The 5,311-nt window shown below is 40.9% G+C and overlaps 1 pseudogene; it reads left to right on the top strand.

Moving 5' to 3' along the window:
- The first annotated feature begins 2,623 nt into the window (after positions 1–2,623).
- On the top strand, positions 2,624–2,742 carry LOC111730289 (annotated as a pseudogene).
- Positions 2,743–5,311: the final 2,569 nt, after the last annotated feature.

Here is a 5,311-nt window from a genome sequence, read left to right on the forward strand (position 1 = left end):
ACTGTTGGCATGCATGCACACATCTTAAGAGAAGCACATGGTTCTGCACTTTTCTGGTCACTTCTAAGTGGTCCGTGGCCCTTTCTGTACCTCTGAGAACCTCCTTTCTTCCATGCTCTACTCCTGGAGCCTTGCAAAGAAATCCAGGGTGTGTGGACTAAGACCGCTGTTGCCAGGATAAAGATCTCAGCCTCTTCCGTTTGGAATATACTAGTCTTTGGAATATACTAGTCTACAGGGATGTTGTCTTTTTAAACTGGCACCCTCCCCATGAGGCTGCCTCAAAAATGAGTCCCATTTCACCAACAGGTAAAAATCAGAGCAGGATATCTTCACCATTCAGAAGGAAGAATCCCACTTTCTAAATTTAACCAGGAGAGATGTAGACCTCAGAGGCTAGGTAGGGACCAATGTTATTCTTCTTATGGCAACATAAATCTCTAAAAATGTTCTGCTTGAAGCTCTTCAGTAACTCCGCTGGGTAAGGAGTAAAGCTGAGCTCCTTACTGTGGCTGACGACTCTATGCAATCTCTCGCTGCTCTGTGTCCAGCCTTGTGAGCAGTCATGCCCGCATGGCATGGGTTATCTAGAGCAACCTTTTTTCCATCCATCTACTAATTTAATTCATTCTTGTCGATACATATCCATTGAATACCTACTATGGGCTGGACCCTATACGGGGCACTAGGGATAGAATGAGGAACAGATGTGCCCATGACAATAAGGACTTTGTGGCTGGCTGAATAATGTTCCTTGAAGATATCCAGATCCTAATCCTAGAACCTGTGGACATCACCTTATAAGGCAAAAGGACTTCACAGATATGATTAAGTTAAGGATTTTGAGCTAGGAAGATTATCCTGGATTATCAGTGGGCCCTAAAAGTAATCACAGGTATTCCCATAAGTAGGAAACAGGGAGATCTGACAACAGAAGAAGAGAAAGCAATTGACCACGGAGGCAGAGATTTGAGTAATGCAGCCACAAGCCAAGATACTAGATGCTGGAAGAGGCAAGAAATGGATTCTCTCCTGTAGCCTCCAGAAGTAACTAGTCCTCCTGATGCCTTTATTTTAGCCCTGTAAGGTTCCCTTCAGACTTCTGGCCTTCGGAGCTGTAAGAGAATAAATTTCTATTGCTATAAGCTAGTAAGTTTGTGGTAGTTTGTTATAGTTTTTGTTATATACTTTCCTAGCTAAAAGAAACTAATTCACACCTTATAGTCTAGCTATAAACTGGAAATGACTATTCAGTATAAATGCTACTTTTAGGGAAGTACATGGTTTTTTGAGGACACAATCAGAGGAACTTACCCTGGAATTGGGATATCAAGGAAGGCTTCCTGGAGGAAGTGGCATCTCAGTGGCAACCTGGTAGCTGAGTGTGAGTTGTGAATCAGAGGAGGGAGGCAAGGCCAGGTCAGGTGGTTGCAGGCAGAGCAGACTGCATAAAGTATACTTTGTCACTTCATAACTTTATATCTTATATACATAGTTCCTTTGTCCTTTTCCTTCCTACTCTCCCAACCTCTCCCCAACCCCTGCGCACACACACCACCATTTCACATTGCACATCCTAATTTTTCCATTTGGTAAACTTCTATTCACTATTCGAGATTGCTCAATCCCCCCTCTGTAGGAAAGCTCTTCTCATGTCATCTTCTCTTGCCTCCTCAACAGGGTTCAACAAGAGGCTCTCTTAAGGAAACCATATTCTTGTCTATCAAAGCTATGAAATCATAGAAGTGATGTGTTTGGAAAATGCCTGAGCAGAATTCAATAACAATCATTGCTACCTTGTTCTCCCTCTCCGCCTTGGGGATCGAAAATGCCCAGATGTAGGGAGGGAAGCTTTTAGCAGAACATTTTGGCAGTGGCAACTGGGTTGGAAACCCATCAAGAAAGGTTTCACGGTCCCTCAGAAAATCCCCTTAGGCTGTCGTAGGTACAGATGTCCTCTGACAGAAAATTTGGAAAGCTCCAATAGATCTTTTCAGATTAACTGGGTCTTTCAGGTGAGGCAGCGTTTTTGTCATGGGTGCTGCTAGAATGCTTTGAGGTCATGTAGGAGGGAGAGTCATAGGGGAAATACAGATGTTCTGGTTGTATGTGACACCTAAAAATTAAGAAATGAAGCTAATTATTAATTATCTCTTTCTCCTTCCTTCCTTCAACCTAGAATGGAAGCAAACAACTATGTGATCAAGGATCAAGGAAGGTTTTTTTAATCTTTTTTATCTTTTTAAAAACTTTTTCAACTCGTTGCTAGGGTGTTATGTAGGGAGGGCCCATCTGCAGCTGAGTGTTTTGTATCAGGAGGCAACTGTCAGTCCTCAATTAATTATTCATGTTTTCATTAGAAGCAATAATGAGAAACAGTTAAAATGACAAGTTCCTAAGATTACTGGGAACCCTAAAATATTTGTTTATTCTTTGATTATCAGACCTTTTTAAAGTGGAGGGAGCACTCACTTTGTAGTCAGGAAGATCTTACTCAGTTTGATCCTAGTAGCCGCTTAGTAGGTTGTAATGTTACATTTACCTCTCTGAGCATCGATTCTCTCATCTGTAAGATGAGGATGATACCTGCTTCTTGGGAATGGCTAAAGATTATAGATGATCAGTCTACACCCATGCCACCCTGAATGTGCCCAATGTTGTCTGATCTCAGAAGCTAAGCAGGGTTGGGCCTGGTTAGTACTTGGATGGGAGACCACTTAGGAAGACCAAGTGCTGTAGGCATTAAAAAGAAAAAAAAAAAAAGATTACAGATGATCAAGATAAAGCACTTAATGTGCCTGATACAATACTTGGCAGAGTAGCTGTTCAATAATAGTATTGGTTAATGACAAGAAAGCTAGAATTGACAAAGTGCTCGAAGGGCCAGGTTTAACTCAGTTCACAGCTAATTATCCTGTTGGTTTTGAATGATGTTTTTCTGCTCTAGCATAGAGAAGCTTCCGGTATTTGGAGACAGAATTACCAATCTGCAGATAGACAGGCATCTGTATATAAAGAGTATTCATTGTTGTTTTTAAATCTAAGAGTATTAAATTGCATTTACTAAATGCCCCTCTGCTTGCAGGTACATTTTTTTTTTTTATGTTCGCGGTTTTATTTTTTTCCCCTAAAGTCTGTGAAGTAGCTTCAGTTCTTAGGAACAGTAACTGTGTGTTTCCTTACATTTGTTGGGGAATAGAAGTTATACCTTCTAAAGCTCACACAAACATTTGAGTAGAAATCTTGTTCACAAGCTACTGAGTTCAGCAAAGAATAAATGACATGAAACCTGCTCTTGTTACATAGTTTGGCATAAGTGATTCTATGACTTCTTTGTCCCTAAATAATTGGAGTAGAGTCAAATGATATAATGCACATGAAAGCATTTTGAAAACTAAAGTTTTCATTGTAATGAATCATTATTATTCTAATTACTACTAATATGAAGAACCTAATATAGCATTGGACCAATTATCAAGATAAGAGTATTTCTGATGTTGTGAACATTTGGTACCCATTTGGTATTTAGTTTTATACTGTTTTGCTTTGTTCTCTAATTGTTTCATGCATTTCAATCTTACTCTTCTACCCCAAGTAAATTGTAAGCACCTACGAACATTTAATCATTCGGTACAATTTACTATCTCAAAATCATTTACTAAATGCTTATACCATGTGCCAGACACAAAACTAACTACTGTAGACAAAGAGGGGACTAAGATGCTTTTTCTGCCCTCAGTGAGCTTTCTTTCTGGTGGAGGAGATGACCAAGAGCTGTCTAGAATACGGGGTGCTGAGTGATTTGGCATCAATGAGCTTAGGGAGCTCTCAGAGCAGAATGGGTGGGCCAGGACTAGGAGGACGAGGTCATAGTTAACCAGCTGAAAAAAATGGGAGTACAAAGTGAAGAAAGTAGCATGTGGAAAGATTCAGATTCTGTGTGTGTTTGGGGGTGGGGGGAGGAATACATTTGTGGAACTGCAGTAATTCATTATGGCAGACAGAATAAGTAGAGGTGGGGGGGCACTGTTTGGGATGAAGCTTAAAGTTTCAATTATCTATTGCTGCATAACAAGACACCCCAAAACTGCAAGATAAAAAAATTAGTTGTTCATGATTCTTCAACTGGGTCAAGACTCTGGGAGAAGGTATGTCTCCATTCTAACTGGTATTGGCCTAGGCTCTCCAGTCACATAGCATCACTCCTGTCATTCTATTGGTCAAACAACTCTCAGATTCAAGGCAAAAGGAAATGAACTCCACAGATCAGAATGAGTGTTCCAGAATGGAAAGACTGTTAGCAGCCCTGGCTGCAGACAGTCTACTATAGTCACAACCACGAATACGCCATGCCATGGAGAGCCTGGCTTTATTCAGAAGACTGCAGTGCAACTACTAGAGGAATTCTTGATTAGAAAGAGAAGAGGTCATATATTTTTAGAAGCTGACTCCTGGAAGCAATTTGGAACATGCATTGGAGAGATAGGCCCAGCAGCAGAGAGTGCAGTTAAGAGCTGATATTATGGTATGGAGAGAGGTAATGATTGCCCAGAATAGGATAGGAGCAGTTGGATTGATAGAGGAGAGCAATGATAGATTCATTCATTCATTTATCCATTCGACATTTGAGTGACTATTATATGCAGGTGTGTTGAGAATTCAGCAATAAGCAATTCCCTCCACCCCCCGAAATTCTTGCCCTCCTAGAGCTTACATTGCAGTGGCTGAAATAGAGAGTGAGCAAGGCAAGTATGTAAAATGTATGTTTTAAAGAATAAATATAAAGGAGGCAAGAGAGAGAGGACATATTAGGGAGTATGTGTTAATTTTTTGGTAAGGTACCCAGAGTATTATTTACCAAATAAGGAGCTAAATTTGGTAAGGAAACATGCCATGTGGCTCCTGGGGAAGGAATGTTCCCTAAGATGGAAGTGCAAGGACAAGGGCCTTGCATCAGTGTCCCAGGGCCGCCATAACAAAGTGCCACAAACTGGGTGGCTTAAACAACAGAAATACATTGTCTCTGGGTTTAGGAAACCTGAAGTCTGAGATCCAGGTGTTTGCATGAAGGAAGGATCTATTCCAGGCCTCTCTCCTAACTTCCAATGGTTTGCTGTCAATCTCTGGCATTCTTTGGTTTGTAGCACATCACCTTAGGCTCTACCTTCATCTTCACATGGAGTTCTTCCAGTGTTTGTGACGCTGGGTCCAAATGTCCCCTTTTTATATGGAGACCAGTCTTATCGGATTGGAACCCACCCTGATGTGATTACCTCTGGAAGGACACTTTTCTCCAAATAAAATTACATTC

The sequence above is a fragment of the Pteropus vampyrus genome, unplaced genomic scaffold, assembly GCF_000151845.1.
Source record: "Pteropus vampyrus isolate Shadow unplaced genomic scaffold, Pvam_2.0 Scaffold305, whole genome shotgun sequence".
Taxonomy (NCBI): domain Eukaryota; kingdom Metazoa; phylum Chordata; class Mammalia; order Chiroptera; family Pteropodidae; genus Pteropus; species Pteropus vampyrus.